General features: G+C 38.8%; 1 long non-coding RNA gene across 2 annotated transcripts in view; it reads left to right on the forward strand.

The window, feature by feature from the left end:
• LOC117313588 (uncharacterized) overlaps positions 1–27,130 on the forward strand; it is a 214,008-nt gene that overhangs the window by 127,643 nt on the left and 59,235 nt on the right. The window contains exons 3-4 of one of the 2 annotated variants that reach the window (XR_004528115.2): positions 7,441–7,645; positions 10,257–10,292. This is a non-coding gene — a long non-coding RNA (uncharacterized lncRNA). The remainder of the gene's footprint in view (positions 1–7,440; positions 7,646–10,256; positions 10,293–27,130) is intronic. The other variant, XR_012333958.1, reaches the window with a different exon arrangement.

The following is a 27,130-nucleotide window of genomic DNA, read 5'->3' on the forward strand; positions in this document are numbered from 1 at the left end:
TACATTTTGGACCATTACTTTCTTCTCATACATTTTCAGATTAGTTTGTTGAGTTCCATGAAAAACTGTATTTTAGTTCTGATTGGAATTAGAAATGTTCTGGAAGAAAGGTTTAAAAATAATATATGGATTGGTCAGTGTGACTTTTGCAACCTTGTTCTGTGTAAGACATGAGAAAAATCTGCTTTTTAAGTAAAGACTATAAAAATGTGAAGTCCTAGCTATCATTTAAATAACATAATATTCTTCAACTTTTCTGGATTAAGAAACTATGGTAGTTTTTACTGTTGTAAAAAGAGATCAATGTTAAGCTTTTTAATTTTAATAGCTCTTATTTTATATATAAAGCTTTACTTTTGATTTATGAGAGAAATAAAAATTTTTTTCCAGAACTTCTGGGATTTTCATAGCAATTGCAAGTATGTTAAGCACGCATATGATAACCAAGTGCTGCACATGTTTTCTGTCACTGCAATCAAAATAGTTGCCCATTTACATGAACAGCAACAGAAATAAGGAGAAATGGAGCAGTGTTCAGGGGCTAAAAATACATAACAACATAATAATAGTCTGTCTCCTCTGATGTGTGATTGTATGGGGAGTACACAAAGAGAAAACAAGGAGATCAAAATAATTTGAAAATTATAAAACAAAGTAACAAAGCTGAAAAACAAAAACGAAAGGAGTAAATGCATTATTATCCAAAATATTACATTTAGGGGAATCAGGTGTACTGCTTTAACAAAAGTTCTACTAGTTAATGTCATCACATCTTCAACTTTCATCTTCTGTCACACCTTTTTGTAAAACTACCTTTTGATGTGTCTTGCATTCTTCTGACCAGCTTTTTTTTTCCCACTGTATTCCCTATTGTTTCTTTCACCACCCTCTAACAGTTTTAGATTTAATTAACTCCTAATTGTTTCTGGAGATATAGCCAAAGCAAGGGTTTCCAGGATTGTTTTGTTCACAGTTTGTCAGATGAATGAGAACTGGCTTTTATAGTTCCTGGTTAACTAAGATATTTCAAAAGCTTTGTTATAAATAAATGATAGCCAATATTTATTAAGCCAAAACTATGTGCCAATTTTTGGATTCATGTTTTTATATGTATTGTCTCTGTTTTTTCTCAACAATCATATGAGGGTCGTATATATAAGCCTTAGAGAAATTAAAAGACCCAAGTTCACACACCGAGGATATGTCAGATATGAGACATGAACTTAGACGTCTAGCACTCAAGTTCACAGTCTTAAAACTCCAATGCCTCTTCAGTATTTCTTAAGATTACCATACACATAGTTTACTTGGTTGACAGAATGTAAAATGTATTCCATTTTTTATGTCATTAATTTTAGCTGAAATAACACTTTTGCATATGTTACAGAATGGGAAAATCATTTTACCAGAAACAACCCTTATCCCCCACTATTATATCATTGAAATTAGCAACTGTTTCTTACTGAAGGACTAAAACACCCACCTGCATTATGGTTTATGAATAGGGTAAGCTTGGAACTTACCTAAGGAGTAAATCTCTGTGCAAATTCAATATGTCTTTTCAACCAGTGTAATGAGTATTCAGTTTATACAAACATTACTCTGGATGCTAGGCATTCAAAGATGAAATCTTCCTGCTCTCAAAGATCTGTGAATATAATGGACAGGTAAATAATTACAATATAAGCCTTGAAGTGTTCATAATTTATCAAATCCAGAACAAGGAAGTAAAATCAGAGCAGACTTTCTGGAGGACATGATGAATGAAATGAGTTTTTGAAGAGTAACTGCAAAGGCTTCATGGGCCTGTGAGAGATGGTGGATGTTCAGGGCACTGCAAGTTGTCCACAATGTCAGAAACACAGAGCATGAGGAAGAAAACAGCAAGAAATGAGATCAGGCAGAAAGCAGAGAGAGATCAGGCTATAAATGGCTTTATTTGCCTTGCAAACACATTTGGATTTTATGTTGAGATCCTCGGTGAGCCGCAGAAGGATTTTTAAGTAGGAGGATAGTGTGATCAGCTAACAATTTTGTCTGTTGGCTTTGGGGAGGTCTAGAGAGAAGCAAATCAAGAGGCAAAGGAAAAGCTGGGAAGCTATTACCAGATGAAGCTGTCGGTGAAGTCAGAGTCAGTCAGAAGGGGCAAAAAAAAAAAAAAAAGGGTGAACAGGAAAGATTCTGAATAATACAATTGGTAGGATCTGATTCCAGGTCTGGGCTAGAGGAGTTGAGAATGAATGGTGGCAGGAAACTCAGGAAGATAAGAGATTTGGGAAGGGTTTTCCCACATATGTTGAGCTTCAACAAGGTATCTTAGTGCTTGAATTAGAGATAGCTACCATTCTTCAATGAGATAATAGTGAAGGTTATGGTTGTTTCCAACCTAAAGAATGAATCTCTATTATAAACATCCCACTGTTCCCAAAGCTCCTCCAATTTCTTTATGACCTTGTTTTGCTGCTCTTATCCTTAGGTTTGTTGAGGTAATTATCAGAATTCTGAAGTTATATCACTAAGGCTTTCATGATATTTGAGAAAGAATGCCAGAAGGATAACATAAGTAATGTAGAATGAAAATGAAAATATTTCTCCTTAAAAATCCCAGTATTCCAGACTAAATACTACTCAGAAAATAATATTTCAGAATATATGAATAAAATGTATGGTGACTTCTTATACTGAACAACTTACACCATGCCCCCATTTCTATTTCACAAACAAGAACAATTTTGGTTTCCATGGCTAAGTAATTGAAATGGCAACCATCATAATACTGTTAATTGTTAATTTAATAAATGGTTATCTTTCTTGGCACCCCAAATATTTCAGATTGAAAATATCTCTCTGGCCAAATGACAATATATGTAACTTTTAGAAAAATGATTACACCAGGATACTTTCTCATAGCTTTAAAGTAAGTATGGTATATATTTTTTAACTTGCATAATATACAAAGATAAATTTTTCTGATAATATTGTTGGTCTCAAGTTTTATAAACATCCTGGGTTTCCAAAGCCTTGGATACTCAGTGTCTCTATTGCCCTTACAGAGTCATAGAATCAGGATTCAAAAACAAAAACAAAAAAAACCCCTTAGTTTATAAAAAAAAAAAAAAGAAGGCAGTCATGAGGAGAGATCTGGTCTGGTCAGGAAGGTTATGTGAACTTGTAAAAACGAATAATGCACTAGATACATGTATATGTATAATTTTATACATATTTATCTATGTTGTATAATGGTAAATTATCATAGAATGATATTATATTATAGATAGAGTGAGCTTGTCTTTCTCTTCACCTCCTATTTTCTTCCCCTATTTTTACTTGGTAAAGAGAAAGTCTTTAGTAAGGCAAGAAAAAAGAATTATTTTGTATTTTATGCTCCAAAGTTCGAAGGTATGCCTCAAAAGATAGTTGATGTCAGGAAGAAAAAGTGTGTAACCACTATTCCATTGTGAAGAACTGAAAAGACCTACACCTTATTCCCAGGAAGGCCCTCCGAGGGATGTTGCAAGGTGGGAGCCAAGGGCCTGTTTCATAGATCTGAGATCTCAGGAGGGGCAAGAACTGCTCAGGCTGGGAAAGAGAGGAGTATCTGCAGAAATTAGAGGAGTGGGAAAGAAACGAGTGAGAAGGACCTTCCAAATGTCCATTACAGGCACCAGCTTGAGAAAAATGAGGAACTACTTTCTCCCTCTTTGTTCTGTATTCTGTGTGTATTAATTGACTGGTGATAAGAGAGAGGTTTTTTTTTTTTTCTGTACTAGAGTGTACCTTGGTACTTTTCCAGATGCTGCAGGAACCACTAGGGATGCCTGTCTGTCTGTCCACCTATCAAAAGAAAGATGCTGAGATTATGCACTGAATTGTCAACATCCTAGGGAACAGGATAGGGAAGAGTACAGAATTTTTTTCTACTTCATTCACTTTTATATTTCTTGAGTCTAAAGAAAACATAAACAAATTATGGGGAAAAACTATTGCCAATCATTTTTTTCTGAATCTACTTTTTCCTTAGGGAAAGCATCTCAGAAAGATAAAGATTTGGTTTTCAGTCTTTAATTATGTTCAACCATCTTTAGTCAAAGGGTATGTAGCAATCGACATATAAAGTGCACTATATGGATAGTTTTCTGCTCAGGAGCATGAACGGAAAAAAATGTTGGGCTTCTATTCGGAGAGATGAGACTCTGCACATGAGAAATGAATGAGGGACTTCCCTGATGGTCTAGCGGTTAGGATTCTGGGCTTTCACTGTGGTGGCCTGGGTTCAGTCCCTGGCTCGGGAAGATCCCGCAAGCCGCATGGTGGACCCCCCCCCCCCCCACAAAAAAAGAGTGGTGAAAAGTGAATGAGAAAAAGCAGAATTTATGTGCCTGCAGGCAGTAAGCTTTATTGGATGATCAGACATAGAAGTGAGGTGATTATCACAGTCAGAGAGAGGAATCAGGAGAACAAGGGAAAGATGGTCAGGTCTCTTGCTATAGGCCAAGAATCCATAAGTGACTTTTCAGCGTGTAGTATCAACAGTATGTTTGAAAACTAGCTGTGGGAGAGTCAAAGAATGATGAGAAAGAGCTACAAGGATACACCGTACAACATGGGGGATATAGCCAATATTTTATAATAACTATAAATGGAGTAGAACCTTAAAAAATTGTGAATCACTATACCGTACACCTGTAACTTTGTACAGCAACTATACTTCAATTTTTAAAAATTACTATTAAGAAAAAAAATCCAAAACTTGAAATAACATAAGAGGAAAGCTAAAAACATAATAATGATGGGAAAATATGAGGAGAAAAAATAGAGTCTACACTGGAGGCATGTTAAGAACTTAGAGAAAACTCTTCAGAGTCACAGAATTTTAACACTGGCAGAAATGTGATCCTTTTACTTTACATGTGTATGTAAATGAGGCTTGGAGAGGTTCAAATAACAAGCCAAAGGTTATACAACAGTTTATTTGAAAGTTAAGGCTAGAATCCCAAACTCTGGACTTGTGACCATTTACAAGAATTACATCAAGTTATAGTCTTGGTTGGTTTTGCCTCTCCATAAAAATAATGTTCAAATATGTGTCCTTTCTTGGAATCTATAATAGTGTTTGAGAGCATATCCATGAAATCCAGAAAATCATACATGATCATTCTAAGCTTTCTTTGAACCCAATTTACGGAGAATGGAACTGAATTTCAGAGACTGCCAGCTGCCAGGGAAGTCACTCAGGCTTATCTCACACTGTTTATCTGGAAAACATTGGACGTTCTGGAGAGTCGCAGGTACCATCAGGGCCTAACCCTTCTTCTGTGTAGGTGTTTTAGCCCCAAATAGACAAAGGTTCTCAAAGTGAGGGCAAGCATTTGAGATAAGCCATTTTTACCTAATCAGGCAATTTTTCAAGCAGATTAAAACTGAATCCCTGTCACTGGTTTTAATGACATGGATTTAGCATCTTTCAGAAACTCTTTTACTGCAGCTTGAAAATCAATGACACTATCAAAGCATATTTCCATCTCATACTCAAAACCTTTTGAGAGTTTAGAAAAATGCTTTATTTTTGTACATTTAAATGGCTTAACACATAATACATATGGAAAAGATTGCTTTGAATTATCTTTCTCAGAGTTCAGAAACAATTGTGGGAAAAAAATGACCTGCTTGTAAAATATTAAAAGGTGATGTTTTTCTTCATAATTATCATGCTCTGGAGCATAAGTGTTAAAATGACTGTTTCATAGTCATATCAGTCAGGGTCCAATCTGGAAACCACAGAGTAACTTGATTAGCGTAACTTGAATAGGTAACTTTCAAATAAAATCAAATATAGAGAATTATTAACTGTAAGGGGAGCTTGAAGAAACAGAGGATTGACTAATAGGGAGTAAAGAGGGCAGTTACAGAAGCAACAACTGCCCTTGGGGCTGGGATACAGAATCCAAGGAAGGGACAGATCTGGAAGAGGGCTTCACCAGGGATCCAGACCTCATTGGACAGAGCACAGCCGGGGATGGGAGAGAAGTCCCCTGAGGCTGTGTTCGCTGGTGGCTGTGGAGAAAGCCATTCACAGGGGGTTGCCAGGCTGGTAGCACTGTGCTGGGAGGGGAGGTTCCCACAGGGAAATCCCATGTGCTACTAACCCCTGGCTGCTGTGAGGGCCTGGAGCTGCAGGAACATACACTCTACAGAACCTGCCCCAAGGAGCACACAGCTGCCAGGAAGAAAAACTTCCTTTCTCCTCCAGTGTCCCTCTGGGACTCTCTTCCAACAAAGCTTGATCTCTTGCCCACTGGCAAGAGAGATATATTTTCAGGGCCCATTGTTACAGAGCAGAAAATAAGGGTGAAATTAGAGCTGAAAGGCAGTCCATTGATGACTAGCATAATTGTTCAGCAAGGTTCTGAAAAATAGCTCTGTTTGTTCTATCTGTAGTTTTCAATTTTATCTCTGTTAAAAATCATAAATTCCTTAGGGGCAAATATCTTGTCTTATCTCTATAACAACATGTCATACCCTCAGCTGGTCAGGTCACTACCGAGGCACGTTGAAGAAATATGGTAGAATGTAGAAGAGGAGAGGAATGGAGGAGAGTGGGTTTAACTGTTGATATTAATTGTGTGTGGGTTTGGGGTAGATATCTCCCTTTCCTCTCCTCTCATGAGTCCACGTGGAGGAATTTCCCCAGCCTCTCTTCAGGGCTTCCCCTGTCCTAGGTAATGAGGAGTACTGTATCTGATTGGTCAATTTCAAAGAATGAATGGGTACCTGTGGTCCAGCAGCTTCCTCCTTGTCTTTGAAAGCCAGCCTGCCTTCGTAATTTTCATCACCAGATGGTACACTCAGAAGGACGGGCTCTGCCCTTCTGAGGGAAGCCTACCAATGCCTACATGCGCCAGCGACTGGGAGGGAGTTTAGGGCGTGTGTCTGACTCAGGGACAGAAGATGTTAGATCTAAGCCACATTATTCAATTCACCTTATATCACTAACAAAACAAATAATTTCAACTTTTACCATATTTCTATTTGTCCACTTATCAGAGGGTTCTGAACTCAGGAGTGGTATTTACTCATCCCTCTAAAACTCCACAATTAATCAAACTTTTTAAAGAGAGGTGTGGGCCCCCGAATTTCCCATCTAAAGCTATGGCTCTCCTTCAACAGAAGGCTCTACTTTGCTCGCCCAAACCTCGACCCTCCTCTATGAGATAGTGAAGTATGTCCACTTTGCCCATAGGAACCCTGCATCCCTTTTTCCATTCTCTCTCCCCTCCACAGTTTGCCCCATTTCACCCTAGTACACCCACACCCACAAATACATGCACCGTTTTCAAAATCTGACTTTTTGGAAGATCTGATATCAATCACTGTCATCTCAGCAATAATGCCTTGTTTTCTCTCTGCCAGTGGTGATGGGATTTTTTTTTTTTTTTGCAGTACGCGGGCCTCTCACTGTTGTGGCCTTTCCTGTTGCGGAGCACAGGCTCCGGACGCGCAGGCTCAGCGGCCATGGCTCACGGGCTCAGCCGCTCCGCGGCATGTGGGATCTTCCCGGACCGGGGCATGAAGGACCGGGGCACGAACCCGCGTCCCCTGCATCGGCAGGCGGACTCTCAACCACTGCGCCACCAGGGAAGCCCAGGTAATGGGATTTTGAATCTGAGTTCTAATATGGGGACATAAGGTTATTAGTAAAATATCCAGCATCAGATGACTGACTGGGTCATGGGGATTCTTCCTGGGATGCCTGAAACTGTAGCCACAGATGGCTCCTAGCTGCCTACCCAGCTTCCCAGAGTTTCCTGTCCGGGAGATCATGCCCCTGCTTTCAAAGGCTCTGAGACTGAATGCCTCTGTTGACATATGGTGATGGTCTGAATGTTAAAGCTCCTAGTCCAAGAATAGTTACTCAACACATGGCAGCTACTGTGGGTAGTGCTGTCTAAGAAAGGCTGGTGGGACTTCCCTGGTGGTCCAGTGGTTGAGACTTTGCCTTCCAATTCAGGGGGTGTGGGTTCGATCCCTGGTCGGGGAGCTAAGATCCCACATGCCTCATGACCAAAAACCAAAACAGAAGCAATATTGTAACAAATTCAATAAAGACTTCGGACCGGGGCACGAACCCGTGTTCCCTGCATCGGCAGGCGGACTCTCAACCACTGCGCCACCAGGGAAGCCCAATAAAGACTTTAAAAATGGTCCACATCCAAAAAATATCTTTAAAAAAAGAAAGGCCAGGAACACTCAGAGGGCATGAGCAGTCCGCTTTAGCAAGGTGAGCAAACTGTAGGGCTGAAGGATAGAAAATTAATGTTGGAACAGACGGCAGAAGACGTTTAACACCTGACTAAAAAGAACAGGCTTTACTCAATTCACGCTTTGGAGCTGGAGGTTTTGAGCAGGAGAGTAGCTCTTCTTCTCTTCTTCTTCCTCCCCCTCCTCCCCTCTCCTTCCCCCTCCTTCCCCCTCCTTCCCCCACCTCTCTCTCTCCTCAAGCGGAGGGATTTGTGTTATCATACTTGTTGCTGTTGGGGGCACACCTTTCAACTCTGATCTGTTTCTTCTTTTATTATTTTTCCCTATTACACTCTATGCCCACTCCCATTTCCTCCTCCCACCTTGATTTTGGCTCCCATATGGTTATATGTGTTTTTGGAAATATATGTATCTGTGAAAATGATATGATTTTATGTAGAAATATAGAGACAGATAGCTACATATCCCTGTTAATTGTGTGTAATTGAATCTTACATAAACATAGAATAGGGATTTTTCTTTTGTGCTATAGAGCTTGTTTTCTCTTGATCTACATGAATGATTTGCACCCTAGAGATCATCTTCTTTCTTACTTATTTATTTTTATTTATTTATTTATTTATTGCGGAACGCAGGCCTCTCACTATTGTGGCCTCTCCCGTTGAGGAGCACAGGCTCCAGAAATTTTGCATATTTAATGCAAAAAGGTAATAAATCATGTCGAAACTTCCCCACTACATTTAAATACCTGCAATGTAATCTTTAAATTTTAAGCCTGAAAGAATTGCTGAAAGTCAGGAGACATTTTTTTTTCCTTATTGTAGGGGAGTGTAATAGCTTATAAAATACGTTCCTGTTACCCTTCACATAAGTTTTAAATGACATCACGAATATATTTTTCCATTTCAGTTTTCCCTGTTCATATATTTTTCCCATTTTTAATTGGGTTTTCTTTTTTTCCCCTTGATTCATTGGAGTTCCTTTTATGTAGTAGAATAATGTTTATTTCTTGCCATTTTTAGATATTGTAAATATCTTCTCCCTCTCGTTTCCTAATTACATCTATGGTGACCTCACATAACAGAAATCCAAGTTTCAGCCATATGGTTTGTGCTCTGAGGTCTGGTTTAAGCAATCCTTTCTCATACGTATGCCACAAAGATATTCCCCTATATTTTCTTCCATAAGATTTATAATCTTACCTTTCATATTTAGGCTTTTAAACACCTGCATTTTACCTGGTATATTATTTTCTATAAACCAATAAAACAATCTGTTTCTTTCCAGTGCAATGGAAGTTTTAAAAATCATTTCTGATTGATTTATGAGGCCAGCTCTATCATAATATGAAGATTGACCACTTATAAGGGTTATCTCTTGGCAATCTATTCTGTCCCTTTGGTTTAATTTTCTATTCTCATGTTAGGGCCAAACTCTTTGTACAACTTTTAAAAATTATGTTCTAAAATATGAGAGGGCAAGTCCTTCACCTTTACTCATTTGCACAATTATCCTAGCTGTTGGTAGACCTGTGTTCTTCTATACCATGCTTGTTATTAAGCTGTATCTTTCAGCTTCTAGCCTACCTTTTACAACTCTCTTTGTGATGCTGGAGCTAGGGTCTACAAGTCATGTTTCTCCTTTTCTGAGTGGCTACCTGTTAGGCCCTGTCACTAGGGGACACTAAAGGATAACTGGAGGAAGACAAGGGCTGTGTTCCTTACTGTCTGCTTTTGGTTGCTGTCAGCGTTGCCCCAGCCTAACTTAGTCACCCCAACAGCAGCCGCTGACTCCAGTCTCCAGAAATCAGCCTCATCACGTTGCCTCAGGTTTGCTGGAATCACCTGGCTGGGATGCCCTTGTCAGAGCTCTTTTTTTTTTTTTTTAATTGGAGTATAGTTGCTTTACAATATTGTCTTAGTTTATACCGTACAGCAAAGTGAATCAGCTATACGTATACACATATCCCCTCTTTACTGGATTTCCTTCTCATTTAGGTCACCACAGAGTATTGAGTTCAATTGTGCTATACGGTAAGTTCTCATTAGCTATCTATTTTATACATAGTGTCAATAGTGTATATATATCAATCCCAATCTCCCAATTCATCTGAATAGCCACGCCTTCACTGATGTCTGAGTCCCATCTCCACAAGACCCTCTTCCAAACTTCTAGCACCGTTCCTTTGTTTCTCCAGCCCTAGAGAACCTCACTGCTCTCTTTTTGCCTCTTAGTTCTGTAATACCTGCTTGCAATTTTATATATATTAAACTATCTCCAGTAATAACTGGTGTGGTTTTTGATTTTTGACTAAATCTTGACTGATACAAATGTCAAGTTCAGAATTAACCTGTCAAGTTCAAAAAGAAAAAATCCACAATATTTGTGTTTCAGTTGCTTTATTTTTTTAATTAATTTTTATTGGAGGATAATTGATTTACAATTTGTGTTAGTTTCTGCTGTACAGCAAAGTGAATCAGTTATACATATACATACATCCACTTTTTTTTAGATTCTGTTCGCATATAGGTCATTACAGAGTATTGAATAGAGTTCCCTGTGCTATACAGTAGGTTCTTATTATTTATCTATTTTATATATAGTAGTGTGTATATGTCAATCCCAATCTCCCAATTTATCCCTCCCCCCACCCTTCCCTCTTGGTAACCATAAGTTTGTTTTCTACGTCTGTAGTTCCATTTCTGTTTTCTAAATAGGTTCATTTGTACCATTTTTTTTTTAGATTCCACATATAAGTGATATCATATGATATTTGTCTTTCTCTGTCTGACTTACTTCACTCAGTATGACAGTCTCTAGATCCACCCATGTTGCTGCAAATGGCATTATTTCGTTCTTTTTTATGGCTGAGTAATATTCCATCGTACATATGTACCACATCTTTACCCATCCCTCTGTCAGTGGACATTTAAGTTGCTTCCATGTCCTGGCTATTGTAAATAGTGCTGCAATGAACATTTGGGTACATGTATGTTTTTGAATTATGGTTTTCTCTGGATATATGCCCAGGAGTGGGATTGCTGGATCACATGGTAGCTCTATTTTTAGTTTTTTAAGGAATCAATTGTTTTAAATGTACAGATTAATTTCAAGAGAATTCATTTGGAAACAATATTAAGTTGACCATACATTAATATGACAGCTCTTTATTTATTCAGATGGTCAGTGTAATTCAATAGGGTTTTAGAAACTTTATTCATTTAAGACTGATGTACTATTTGGGAGAAAGGAGCAGATTCAGGCTTTGTGGGGCCCAAAGCATATGCTTAACTTAGGGAACCTTCTTTTAGAAGAAGAATATAAGATTACACATACAGAGTTAAGTACGAAATGAATTTATTTAGAATGAGAACAAAATAAAAATAATGTATTTTTTAAACTTTACAATATCAAAGACATCAAAAAATCCAGTTATTAACTAACTGCACAACACAATCTGTAATACGTTTTCCTACATTTTGACTGCACATTCACTGATCACATATTCATATGAAAACAATTTTATATTTTTATAGAATAATATAATACTAATTGAGTCTTTCCCTTTTCATAGTAGATTGAAATATGCTTTTCATCAGTATTATAGTTTAGAAATTTTTTTCTTTCAGTTTCACATCTCATTCTTGGTAAGTCATAAATTTTTTAAATTGTTATCAAATTTGTGACTTCATTCAAAAAAATTTTTTTAATATATATAGGAGTATAAGATTCTAAGACATTTCAGTGACTGACAACTCTTAAGATAGTATGTGAATTGGTGATATTCAACCAGTTTGCTCTTGATGTGTATTATGAACCTTGTGATATAAATGTAAAGTTAAGTATTTCATGGCAAATTAGCAGGAAATTCAAATTTTTTCAACTTTTTCATATGATTCACTGTTCTATCATTTTCTAACAAGGCTGTATAAAGCCTGTAACCAAAAATGGTCATTTATTTTTTTCTCCCCATAAATCCATTCATTGTTGCTTTATATATTTGAGCTATATTATTATGTGCATATATGGTCTTGAGGAAAATCTCCTGGTCTATATTTTTATCCCTTTATAATGTCCTTTTTTGTTTCTTCTTTTTCCCACTAATAGAGGCTAAAATGTTACATGTATTGATAGTAAAAGAAATTTAAATAATTTTTAACAAATACCTGTGCCTTTGCTGTTGACTATTTTTTCTCAATTTTATTATTCTTTTTATTGAAGTATAGTTGCCGTACAATACTGTTTGTTACAGGTGTACAATATAGTGATTCACAATTTTTAAAGATTATACTCCATTTATTGTTATTATAAAATATTGGCTATATTCACTGTGTTTTACAATATATCCTTGTAGCTTATTTTATACCTAATAGTGTGTACCTCTTACTCCCCTACTCTATTTTGCCCCTCTCCAATTCTCTCTCCCCACTGGCAACCACTAGTTTGTTCTCTATATCAGTGAGTCTGCTTCTTTTTTTGTTATATTCACTAGTTTGTTGATTTTTTAGATTCCACATACAAGTGATATCATACAGTGTTTGTCTTTTTCTGACTTATTTCACATAGCATAATGCCCTCCAAGTCCATCCATTTTGTTGCAAATGGTAAACTTTCATTCCTTTTTATGGCTGAGTAGTATTCCATTTATATATACATATATATCACTTCTTCTTTATCCATTCATCTGCTGACAGACACGTTGCTTCCATATCTTAACAGTTGTAAATAATGCTGCTATGAACATTGGGGTACATGTATCTTTTTGAATTAGTGTTTGTTATTTTTCAGATACATACCCAGGAGTGGAACTGCTGGGTCATAAGGTAGTTCTATTTTTAGTTTTTTGAGAAACCTCCACAATGTTTTCCACAGCGGCTGTAGCAATTTACATTTCCACCAACAGTATACAAGCATTCCCTTTTCTCCATATCCTTGCCAACATTTGTTATTTGTGTTCTTTTTGGTGATAGCCATTCTGCCAGGTGTAAGGTGGTATCTCATTGTGGTTTTGATTTTCATACCCCTGATGATTAGTGATGTTGAGCATCTTTTCATGTGCCTGTTGGCCATCTGCATTTCCTCTTTGGAAAAACGTCTATTCAGTTCTTCTGCACATTTTTTAATCACATTTTTGTTTGCTTGATATTGAGTTGTATGAGCTGTTTATATATGTTGGCTATTAATCCATTATTGGTCATATCATTTGCAAATATTTTCTCCTATACAGTAGGTTGTCTTTTTGTTTCATCAATGGTTTTCCTTTGCTGTGCAAAAGCTTTTAAGTTTAATTAGGTCACATTTGTTTACTTTTGCTTTTATTTCCTTTGCTTTAGGAGACAGGGCCAAAAAAATACTGCTATGATCTATGTCAAAGAGTGTTCTGCATATGTTTACCTCCAGAAGTTTTATAGTATCTGGTTTTATATTTAGGTCTTTAATCCATTTGGGGTTTATTTTTGTATATGGTGTTGGAAAATGTTCTAATTTTATTCTTTTACATGTAGCTGTCCAGTTTCCCAGCACCACTTATTAAAGAGACTGGCTTTTCTCCATTGTATATTCTTGCCTCCTTTGTCATAGATTAATTGACCATAATTGTGTGGGTTTATTTCTGGGCTCTCTATTCTCCTCCATTGATCTATGTGTCTGTTTTTTGTGCCAGTACCATACTATTTAGATTAATGTAGCTTTGTAGTATAGTCTGAACTCAGTGAGCCTGATTCCTCCAGTTCCATTCTTCTTTCTCAAGATTATTTTGGCTATTCAGGGTCTTTTGTGTTTCCATAAAATTTTTAAATTATTTGTTCTATTTCTGTGAAAAATGCCATTGGTATTTTGATAGGGATTATTTTGGATCTATAGATTGCCTTGGGTAGTATGGTCATTTTTACAATATTGATTTTTCCAATACAAGAACATGGTATATCTTTCCATCTGTTTGTGTTGTCTTCAATTGCTTTCATCAGTGTCTTATAGTTTCTCGAGTACAGGTCTTTTGCCTCCTTAGGTAGGCTTATTTTTAGGTATTTTATTCTTTTTGATGTGATGGTAAATGGGTTTGTTTCTTTAATTTCTCTGATAGTTTGTTGTTAGTGTATAGAAATGCAACAGATTTCTGTATACTAATTTTGTATCCTGCAACTTTATCAGATTCATTGATGAGCTCTAGTAGTTTTCCGGTGGTGTCTTTAGGATTTTCTATGTATAGTATCATGTCAGCTGCAAACAGTGACATTTTTAATTCTTCCTTTCCAATTTGGACTCCATATATTTCTTTTTATTCTCTGATTGCTATGGCTAGCACTTTTAAGACTGTGTTGAATAAAAGTGATGATAGTGGGCACTCTTGTCGGATGCTCTTTTGTTTTTTAACTTATCTACAAAGGTGGGGAAAGAAAAGACATTTTTCAGATTCCTTTTCAGCCATGGCTCAGAATACTGATTATGTTCTGCCAATTGGAAGTACACACCCAAGATTGGGAGGACTGACTTTTTGGCTATATTATTTTTCAAATCAAAGTTACAAAGACATGAGTTTCTGCAGCCTTATATCCACATCCATTCTCCAATTTCTTGGGTAATTAACAAGTAATTCCGGTGGTTGCAGCAGCTGGGCTCTGGATTCTTGTGCCCAACCACAGTTGAGGCAGCATTCTTAGCAGGAACCTAGCCTATTATGCTGGTGTGTCTTTGAACTCAATAATTCCAGGGATGACCTCTGCAGTAGTAAGTCCCCTAGTAGGTCAGATGTGGGATCTGGGAATGATTTCTGGAGAGCTAGACTAGATTCCACTCTTCTGGCTGTCCTTTGATTTTCTCAGCATTGATTACTGTTATTGAATCTTTTTCTACTTAATAACTGAAGACAGTCATTGTTTTCTGCAGTGAACCTCAAAGTCTTGTTCAGTTTTTCCTCTTTCATTACACAACAAATCCAGGCAGTAAAAAAAAAAAAATCCTGCCGTTCCTGCTTCCAGAAGTTCCCTTGTGTTCAGTCACTCTTTTTCCCTTTCATAGTTCAGGCTTTTAGGATGTAAAGGAAAAAGCATCAACTTTGGATACTGGGATCAATTTATGGCCACACCACTCCCAAGCCATGTTTTCTTATATAAATCATTTAATCTCTCAGAATCTTAAATTCCTCATATATAAAGGGAGATCGCTACTCGGTTTATAGGATTTAGGGAAAATTAGAGATATTATGTGATGCTTTGTGAAATTTCTCTACCCCATTACTTGGTATTTAGTCTTAGACACACTAGATTATCATTATTAAACTCCTACCTTGAATCCTTGTCTTCTTGTCCTTGGACCTTTTTTAATCCAGTTGTGGAAAGAGAAAAGCTTGGAATAACCAAGAAAATAGAAAAGTAGCCCTTGCCTTTAAGGAGCTTTCAGTTTAAAGAACAAATGTGGGGACTTCCCTGGTGGTGCAGTGGTTAATAATCTGCCTGCCAATTCAGGGGACATGAGTTTGAGCTCTGGTCCGGGAAGATCCCACATGCCGCAGAACAACTAAACCAGTGTGCCACAACTACTGAGCCTCCACTCTAGAGCCCGCGATCCACAACTACTGAGCTCGCGTGCCACAACTACTGAAGCCTGTGTGCCTACAGCCCGTGCTCCATAACAAGAGAAGCCACCACAATGAGAAGCCCACGCACCACAACGAAGAGTAGCCCCCGCTCACCAAAACTAGAGAAAGCCCGTGTGTAGCAACGAGGAAGGAAGGGAGGGAGGGAGGGAGGAATGAAGGAAAGAAAGAAGGAAGGAATGTGAAGCTTTCTGGAAAGCATGACTTAGGCTTGCTTTTTTTGTTTTCAAATCTAGGTTAATTTTGGGTTCTAGACTAAGGCAAGCAAACCTTTTAAAATCAATGGAAGGATTTGGAAGGATTTTTAGATGTATCTCTCTAACCAAAGAGCAACTGAATTACTTTCAGTGGCTGAGATAAAATTATTAACTTCAAAACTCAAGCCTTTTTCACTTCCAGAAAAATGAAGTTGATATACTTGTCCATATTAGTCCCCATCGGTACAACAACAACAAAAAAACCCAGAAACTGTATATAAAACAAACATAAGAAAACTCTGAGAGGTGGAGAAAAGGGAAGAGACCACTGGGGAATATGGGACTCAAGGAACACATGGTGATGAAAGTTCCCTGGATTTTCATATATTCCAAACTGGGAGCTGGAAGAAGCCAGAAACCCAGAAATGCCGATGGGCACAGACAAAAAACTCCAACTAATTGGAGTTTTTTGTCTGTGCTTTTTGAGTTTTTTGTGCTTTGAGTTTTTTGTCCAACTCCAAAACTCTGCTCTCTTTAGAGCCAAGGAGACAACAAAGGAAAAGCCATTAAGACAGAAAACCTTCAGAGAATCACCACTCTACTTCAGCTGAACACCACATAAAAAACTGTGGTCCCACCCTCATTCATACCAGCAAAGTCACAATGGGGAGTAGTTAGAGCTAATTCTCTAAGGAGAATGCCAGAAGGAATCTTTTCACATCAGGAAGGAAGAAAGATCCTGGTCACATACATAAGTACAATGGGTTTCCTTCTCCTCTTGAGTTTTCTAAATTATGTTTGATGGTGGAAGCAAAAAGTATACTACTCTCTGATGTGGTTTTAAATGTATGTAAAGGAAATATTTAAGACAATTACATTAAAATGGAGGATGGCAAAAAGAACTTAAAAGGAAGTAAGTTTTCTATATTTCACTCTAATAGGTGCAATGATGGCAGTAGTAGACTGTGATAAGTTCTGTATATATAATACCTAAAGCCACTACTAAAAAAGTTATATGAAGAGATACACTCAAAAACAAAAGCAATTCAGTGAAAGAGGCGTAGATTTTCCAATACATAGTGCTGGAACAACTGGACATCCATAAGTGGGAAAATAATGTGCCTTAACATAAGTCCCACACCTCATATAAAAATTAACTCAAAATGGATCATGGACTCGAATGTAAAATGTAAAGCAAACACCAAAAACACAGTCCATAAAATGAAAAATGGATAAGTTAGACTTCATCTAAATTAAGCACTTTTGCTTTATGAAATAACCTGTGAAGGCAATAAAAAGGCAAGCTGCAGAGTGAGAGAAAATGTTCACCAATCATGTATCTGTCGATAACTATATAAAGAACTCTCAAACTCAAAAATAAACTAAAACAATCTAATTAGATAACAAGCAAAAGATATGAGTAGAATTTTACTGAAAGGATATACAGATGCCAAATAAGAACATGAAAAGATGTTCACCATTATTAGCCATCAGGGAAATGCAAATTAAAGCCACAAGGACATATGACTATCATAAAGGCTAAAGTAAAAAATAGTGATAACTCGAAATGCTAGTGAGAATGCAAAAAAAGAAGCACTTATACACTGCTGTTGGGAATGCAAAATCACAAAGCCAGTCTGGAAAACAGTTCAGCATTTCTAAAAATTGAACATGCCACTGTCATACAATCCAGCATTTGCACTCCTGGGCATTAATCCCAGAGAAACAAAAACTTGTGTTCAAACAAAAATCTGTACATAAATGTTTATGGCATCTTTATTTTATTCCTAACTGGAAACTACCTGTATGTCCTACAGTGGGTGACTAGTTAAACAAATGAGATACATCCATACCATGGAATAATACTCAGCAATAAAAAGGTACAAATTATTGATACACACAACAATCTGGATGAATTTACAGAGAGTTCTGCTGAGTGGAAAAGCCAATCCTAAAAGGTCAAATGTTGTATGATTTCATTTATATAACATTTTTAAATGGCAACAGTTTAGTGGTTTCCAGGGGTTAAGGAGAAGGTGAGTCGAGAGAAAAGTGGATGTGACCATAACCAGGCAACATGAGAGATCTTTTTGGTGATGGGATTGTTCTGTATCTGTTACCGAATCAGGTCCAGCTGCTCACCACTCTAAAATTAACACTCAAGAGAGACAACGTTGGTAGAAAGGAAAGTTGCCCTTAATCAGAATGCCGGCCATCTGGGGCGATGGTGGACTCAGTGTCCCCCCAAATCCACCTCTGAAGATTCTGCTCAGCCATGAAAGTTTTTAAAGGGAAAGGGGAAATAATCTCAGTTAATCATTGAGATGGGGGGTCAGAGTCGTCGCCGTTCCCCACTCACCGCGTGCAGCCTTTTGTGCATGCTTGTCGACTTCCTGTGATTTTTCTTTACATGCTATCTTGTTCACACAGTTTGTTCAGATTACTGAAGGGGAAGCTAGGGAAGAGATCTGGTGGTCTGTTAATTATTTATTCTTCATTTCTGCTTCTTTGATCTATGGAAAGAACCAACAGATTAGGCAAGGTATTGTGTGATCAAAAGACTTGAAAGGTGTGCTAGGGCCGGAGATGAGTAGGGCCTGAGTGTGCCTGGTTTAAGGTTAGTGACAAGACAAGCCTCTTGTAGAGAGCTCTTTCCTGCAAAGAACTCTTTCCTGACAAAAGCTGCTTACATATCTTGACTGTATCAGCGTCATTATCCTGGTTGTGATACTGTTCTGCAGTTTCGCAAAATGTTACAAGTTGGGGGAAACAGGGTAGAGGTACCTGGGATCTCTATTATTTCTTACAACTGCATGTGGATCTACAATTATCTCAAAAAAAAATTAAAACTTTAATTTAAAAAAACTTATGTCTAGAAAATTCCTGACCGGAAATGAAAAATTTCACAGTCATCCTTGTAAGACAGTCAGATTATTCTTCATTATTGTGGTAAAACTATCATGAAAGGATCTCAAAAATATTCCAGACTTCACCAAAGAGTTTGAGTCTTTTGAGAACTGTTTCAGGAGGTAGCACCACTGCCTTTTAAAGTAAATCCGTAGCCTACAAGAAGAGGGCTTTCAGCTACGATCCAAGGACTTACGACACTTTTGGTAAATGGGGTCTCATTATTCTAAGGTATATTTTGATGACACAAAAGGTGTACCTTTTTTCTTAAGGAAGCAGTCCTCATCTATTTACGTTACTAGCCCTTTTTCTCTCTTGTTATTATAGTTATTATAGTAAAGAGTCCCTCCCAAGGGGACACCATCGTGACATAGCAATGGCTAACCCTAGGCTACGTCTGGGAGACTTTAAATAGTTTATCCAATCCCCGTACTTAGAAAGGTGGCGTCTTCCTCAATTATTCTTTTCCATGGGCTTCTCCCCTCTGGTTAGCTTTCTTTTTCACTCCCATTCACCTTTCAAAAGCCACGAGATTTACAGTGAGGCCTTCCTATTTGGCGTTCTTGGCAGGAGTAGGTCCTGGGTTATTCTTGAGAAAAGTAAGTGCAGCCTCGAAACAGTGACTTACATTCTCTGTCTCTCGTGGCCTCCTGAATTTTGACATACCTTCCCTTGTAACTCCCTGCCAGGACTCTTTTACTTGCAGAGATGCTCCCAGAGTCGCATCCTCTTGCTTTCAGCTCACTACATTTCTTCTGAGGCTTTATTCCCTTCTCTCCCCTTGCCCTTTTTTTGACATTGATCTCACACTGCCCCAAAGCTCCTCAGAAGCTCTGGGTCTCTGTGTGGAAATACAGCTTTAAAACCCCTTGAAGTCTGGAAAAAGTTTTCCAGAAATTCAGGCAGGAGTGAAGTTCTTTTGGGGTCCCTGCAGTAGCATTAGGGGTGATGATGAATGTTTCACCTGACTTTTCTATGGAAACATGCATGCTATAGTTCCAGTAGGAAATAGCTTGGTCTTGCTCTGGGAATTCAACAGGTGAACTATCAAGTATAAATACAGAAGCAGGGGTCTTAGTCTTGAAAATGATATACATAATTTTCTCTGAACCACTTTAGCTAGGGCCCATTGGTTTAGTATGACGTATTCTCCTTTTCATTGCTTTATATCTTGTAAGTTCAGTTTTAATGTCCTCTTTTCTTTAATTTTAAGTGATTAAGTTTTGTTGTTTATCCGTTTTTAATTTCTAACTTCATCATATAAGGATTGGAGTATGTAGCCTGCAGAAATCTCAGTGTTATGGGAAAAGAAGTATTAAGGTTTTCTTTATGGTCAAATGGAAAGTTTGTTGTAAAGAACAAAAAATCTTATGCTCTATTTATAGGATTAAAAATTCTATGCTTATCTGCTAAATAAAACTTGTAGATTTTTCTACATCCCTGCTTATTTTTGTCCAGTAGATTTGTCTTATTCTCAAAATATATACATTAAGTTCTCTCACTATTTTTGTGCCTCAATCACCTTATCCTTGCAGATCTAATAATGTTTGCTTTACATACTTAGCTGCTGCTTTATTTGGTGTGTATGATTCATCACTGTTAAATCATTTTCATAAACTGTACTTGTTATGATGCCACAGTGTCTGTGATTAACTGCTCTTGTGTGGGGAGGCCATTGTTAAGTTTGAGGTCCCCAAATGCTATAATGAACATGGCTCTCCTATGACATATCAACACAAACTACAAAACTTTTCATCTTCCCAGATGATGCATTCAATTTCTTCAGAGTAAATCTGTCACTTTCTTGGCCTGGGGCTGTACTTCTCTCTCATCTACCCTTCAGGAGCTTGGAGATAGGGCTGTACAGGAAGATACATTTATTGGTATACTGTTTTCTCATTAACATCACTTTTCACTCCCAATCTCTGTTACACCTGCTGAACCTAAACCAGAATCAACCTGAGGTTCTGAAGGGCAGAGAGGAAGGGGGAGACAGAGGAGGAAAATCAGTCTAGAAACTTCAATATCTGTTGTATTTTGGTATTCCTGGGGGCACAAGATTGGCAGAAGGCAAATGGTGGGAAATGGAAGGTTTGACTGAAGAGCCAGGAAAATATACTTTCTCTCCACTGGTCCCTCCTAAGGCTTCCATGGAGGTTACTAATTGTCCCAACTCTTTTTTTTCTATTTCCTGACAACATAGCTGTCCCTAGTGTGTTATTAAGGCAGTCAACACTGAGATCTGAAGGCATCAAGTTGTAACAGTGGAAAGACGGATTCTTCTTATGGTTCCTTTATTGGCTAGGGGCTCCTAATCAGAAATAGGACCTAGTGATTAAAGGCATGGGTTTCAATGTAGACTTCCTTGATTCAAATCCTGTTTCTATCACTTAGCAGTTGTGTAATTTGGGCAAGTCACTTCATCTCTATAAATCTCCAGTCCTCAAATTACAGAGAAAGGCTATACTCGTTTCTGAGTCCATGTGATGAAATACAGGAGATAGGCTTTGGTGTCAGGCTGGTTCTAAAATAGGACTCTATCACTTATTATCTTGGTGACTTTGGGCATGTTTATACTTCTTCTCTATAAAATATTCCCAGTTACTTCATCTATAAAATAGCATAATAGCTACGTTAAAATATTGCTGCAACGATTAGAAATCATGCTTGTGAATAGCCTGGAGTATATGATGCTTAAACGTAGCTACTACAGAGAATGGCTTCATGTCAGTACTGATATGAGGTATATTTAAACTTTTATTTAGATGTGTGTGTTGTAAAGAATTTAACCTTGCTCAAAGAGGTCTGGAGAGTATCCTACCTAATAAAAATGTCTTTGTTTACCTGGGGGTTTCGAGCCACAAAGATAGTGTCACAATGGGATTTAGTGTAGGGGCTTTAGGTCCTATGATATTAGCTCAGCCTCCGCAGGAGCCAGAGGTTGAGGTCAGCCAATCAGATAGCCAACCAGGTCCACGTGACCAATAAAATCTCTGGACATCAAGGCTCTGGTGGGCTTCCTTGGTTGGCAATACTTCCTGTGTGTTTCATACATTGTCGCCAGGAATGGTAAAGCTATTCAAGACTCCACAAGACGGCAGTAGGAAGCTCTGAAAGTTCATGCTTTGAACTTTGCTGGACTCTGTTCCATGCATCTCTTCCTTTGGCTGACTGTAATCTGTATCCTTTTAGTGTAATAAACTGTAGCTGAGAGTAATTTCAGTGAGTTCTGTGACTCCTTCTCGTGAATATCAAAACTGAGGGTAGTCTTGGGGACCTCAGAGCTTGCAAATGGTATTAGAAGTGAGGGTGATTTTGTGGAATGTTCCCTAACTTTGCAAATCGCTTTGCAAGTTCTCCGTAAATCTAAAATCATTCCAAATAAAAACATTTATTTGAAAACAAAATGAAACAAACAGAAACAAAAAATCCCAGAATATACCAGAATCTGCTCGGGAAGATAAAGCAGGTATAGGATATTACGTGAAGGATTCTTTTTTTTTTTTTTTTTTTGCGGTACGCAGGCCTCCTGCTGTTGTGGCCTCTCCCGTTGAGGAACACAGGCTCCGGATGCGCAGGCTCAGCGGCCATGGCTCATGGGCCCAGCCGCTCCGCGGCATGTGGGATCTTCCCAGACCGGGGCATGAACCCCTGTCCCCTGCATCGACAGGCGGACTCTCAACCACTGCACCACCAGGGAAGCCCGCGTGAAGGATTCTTAAGGTTAAGGAGCAAAGCCTCAAATCACACCATCAAATTTCACAAACACCAGGAACTTCACTGCAACCACTGGTAGCTCGTTCACCAGGGCTGCTTCTGCCTCTGAAACTCAAACTTGCAAACACTAGAAAAACACAACTACTGCTGCTCCTGTCACCTGTCCCAGCAAACATGGAAGCCCCATTTACAGTATCCTAATCAAATATACCTTAACTGCAAAGGAAGCTTGGAACTTGAATTCTGACATCTCCCTTGGGAACGGATGAATTATTTTGTGGGAAAAATAAAAGAGAATAACTAAACGGATGACAGAAGAAATATACCAAAGAGAAAAAAAGAGATTGCAACTCTAATTCACTCATGATTAGAAAGATATTATTAACTCCATGGAGAGGCAGAATTGGCAAATATGATAGCAATAAAAGGTATCATTAGTTTAGCATCTATTATGTGCCAAGCACTATATATACACCATCTCTAAACTCTGTAAAAACCCCATATGGCAGGTATTACTATCCTCATGTTATAAAAAACAAAACTGGAGTCCGAGAAGTTAAACATGGCCAGTGTCACACAGCAGCAGATCTGACTGACTCCTTACCCTCTCCATGTTGCTGCTTTCAGAATGTCACGAAACAAAGCAGCTGAAATTAGGTTCACATTTCTATGTGAATAATTAGTAAATGTATTAGAAGTTTACTTACGTTCAGTTTTCTTGGAAGAATGGTTTTCGTTCTGAAATCCCAGTCAGTGCCATGTGCCCAGGTAACTGCTAGTGACCAAGAGCTCAGGAAAGGTGTCCACTCAGAGCTGGTCACAGAGTGGGCAATGTTGGACAGGTGACAATAGACATGGAGGATCAAGAGGTGCTATCTGGCTTCAGGAACACTGTGGAGTTCACCTTCCTGGGGATGGGAAGGCTGGATCAGGCCATCACCCCACTGTTTAGCTCCTCACCTGGTGGAGCCTGCCAGAGGCCCTGATGATGACACACAGGAAGAAGAACACTGCCCGTTTTTTTAAACTTCCAACACATGTATCATTAGAACATCATATACATTTTACCTTGTGCACTGCCATTCGGTGTTCTGCCAAAGACTTAAAAGACATTCTTCTGGGCTGAGCCTGCGCGTCCAGAGCCTGTGCTCCGCAACGGGAGAGGCCACAACAGTGAGAGGCCCGCGTACCGCAAAAAAAAAAAAAAAAAAAAAAGACATTCTTCTTTGTTTTAGCTGAAATATTATTTGGGAAGGTTATGAATTCCCAATAGAAAGTTCACACATGGGCGAATATGAAGGTGGCAGGTTAATACCTTTGTCTGACTTGCCACATTTAAATTTCTCTATCTAGTCATCCTTGGAGACTTCAATAATGTGGACTTGTTTTTGCATAATGTGTATGGTATAAATGGTTCAGTACCCATGAACAATGCTTTCTTTAGTATCGAAATGAAAGCATACCAGAGTGATATATTTAACATGCAAATTGAATCGTGTGACTCTCTCCTTCAATGGCTTTCCTTTGCTTTTAGAATAAAATCCAAACTCTTTACCACAATAGAGAAGAAAAAAAAAAAAGGATTTGCTTGCCTGTGTTATTTCTTTTGACCTTGGCTTTATGAGCCTGAATGGATCTATCTAACTCAGTAGCAATGTAGCTTGTTACAAAGATCCAGGAAATATAGTTCAATTTAGTTAAATAATATTAAGTACCTATCATATGTCAAGTTCATGGTAGATGATGGGAGTATAAATGTATGTAAAACATGGAGGAGGAGACATATAAATCAATAGTTACAGAACTATTGCTTGTAACATGTAACAATGAGATACATGCAAAAAAAAATGTGCATTCAACATGGAGTGGTGGGGCAAAGCAGGGAATGACTGTTGGGAGGTAGATAGACAGCTAGAGAAGACTGCACAAAAGATAAGGTGACTAAATTGGGCATTGGAGGATGAAGCCAATAGAGCAGGAAAAAAAAAAACCGTCCAGGGGGAGGAACCAGCGTGTTTAAAAAGCCCAAGAGTATGAAACAACACTGTAAGGGTTTTGTCATGTTGGGCCATAGAGCATGTGAGGGACAGGGACAGGTCACAGGGGGGCATGACAAGGCTGGGGATAGATCATGAGGGACTTGACTTGTTCATTGCTAGTCTTCAAGCCAATGGTTTCCAATAATTTGTGAGTCTATGGTAGAGATGTGAATGGGAAACAACATGGTGACGCATCATGGTTAAAATATCTATGAAGATAGACAGCATTGTGTGTGTAAATATATAAAGAAAACATGTTTATATTCTCGTAGTAATAAGTACTGTAACTATTCAAAATCGTAATTGTAAATTACTTTTCATTTTAAAGTGAGGTTTGTCTCTAACTGAGGGCTTTTTCTGGTGGCAAGAACACATTCTTCAGCCTGCCAAAGGAACCTAAAAGTACCAGCCCAAAGAGCGTAGGAGTGCCCTGAGGCCCCTCTCAAAGAGTGAAGGAAGGGTGTTAGTGAGAAAACCCTGCTGCTTCCTTCGACCCTTAGAGAGACAGTTCTCGGGTTTCCTTCTGCTCTGTCTTGCAGAGGCCCCAGCCGACAGCCCAGGTGCCCACCGCAGTCACCGCTCATGAATGCACCCCCGAGTGGCTCTTTCCTTCCCAATCTCACTGCCCCGCTGCCCACCACGCCTCCTCCCACAACCTCCCAAATAAATCCTTGCCTCAGGGTCTGCGATTTTCATGTATTCTGTGTATTTTAGAAATGTTAGGAGGAAAAAACTGTAAGCCTCATTTCATGTTCAAGAGAACAGTTTTTCCTTTTTTTCATCCATTACAAGAGTACAGGAGATTGTAAGAGTAAACTATCCCAATTTGCAGAGATTAGAACTACCAGACCATAACTCTCGTCATCCCTCAGCAATGTGTTGCCCTTTGGGTAGAACTGTTTATTGCTCCCATTCCTGAGCTTCCTTCCACACTCTCAAGACAAGGGAACTGTAGTTTCAGGAAACACATGACCCTTCGTTTGTCCTGGCTTGATGTTAGCGTCACAGCAAACTCTGCCCCAGTTACACTGAATTACATGACACTCTCAGCTCCACGTTCTCCCTGGTAGACCTCACCACGTGCCCTCAGCTGGAGCAAAAACTGATTTTACACATTGATCAGATCTTCACACTTTGAGCTATGAAGGACTGATGGTCACAAGTGTACAATCACATCCTTGAATGGTTTTAAGCAAGGGAATGATATCAAACAAAGAGTACTCTGGAAGCCACAATGGAACATGGAATGAGTTAGGGTAAGAATCAAGGTAATAAATGAGGAGGCCATGTGTAATACACCAGATTACAAATTATTAAGGCCTAAACCCAGGGAATGAAATTGAAGACCAGGCACTAGATTAAAGCAAAATCATAGTAGTAGAGTATTCTCAGAGCAGTGGCCACAAATGCAAATGCCTCTAGGCACCAGAGACATTTGGTTACATCAGGATTGTTTTTTGCATTTGAGACTGAGTTCTACCAAAAATAACAATAATAATATAGTACACAACATACAGGAGTCAACAGTTACCTCAGACGGTCTCTAGAGCTGGGACTTACCTTCTCAGGGAGTGCCGTGAACGAGTTTTACAGAATCTGGAAACTCCTGAAAATGTATATGTAATTGTGTGTACTTTTGTGGAGAGAGAGTTCATAGCTTTATAAATATTCAAATCGGTTCAAGACCCAAAAGAGAAAGCTTTAGCCTAAGAAAGGCAAAGAGAAATGCCATTCACTCGGGGTGGGGTGGGGTGGGGGGCGGGGCACGTAGGTCAACCCTGAGTGAATGGTAGGAAGAGCTTGTTGAGGAGGAAGAATGAACCCTGAACATGTGAGGTACTGTGAAGATTCTGGTCAGTGTAGAAAATGAGAACCGGATGTTAAGGCAGGAAAGTTTTCAGCAGTAACTGATGGGGAGGCTTGACACGGAGCCGCAGCATAAAGCTTTTTCAAGTTTCTGTCAATACTTTTATCAGAGCTGACTGGGAAAATCAGCAAAGTCCCCAGGCTTTACAGAATGGGTGGGGTAGAAGGGGAGGTGTTTCCAAATAGGGGAAGTAATGGAGGAAGAAGCATTAGGGGTTCATGTGTCAAAAATGACCAGAGAAAATGCTAGTGGCTATGCTAAGTCCACACAGGGCTTTATGAATTTTGGAAAGTCTCCCCCCTTCCTCCAAAGGGGTGCCGTCTTGGTGGATGGTAAACCCCACACATCCCCTCAGCCAGCTGCCCTCACCTGCACAACAACGCACAACAGCCCTGCCCCTGGCGCACGTGGACATTCGGGACAGCACGTCAACAGCCCTCCTGCCACATCCTTCCAACCTTCCCTAGTCGGCCCCTTCTCCACACACCAGTTGCCCCAGACCCCCAGTTTCTCTCCTGCCATTGTACCTTTCAGAGTCGCACTACATACT

This window comes from Tursiops truncatus, chromosome 9, assembly GCF_011762595.2.
Source record: "Tursiops truncatus isolate mTurTru1 chromosome 9, mTurTru1.mat.Y, whole genome shotgun sequence".
NCBI classification, from domain to species: domain Eukaryota; kingdom Metazoa; phylum Chordata; class Mammalia; order Artiodactyla; family Delphinidae; genus Tursiops; species Tursiops truncatus.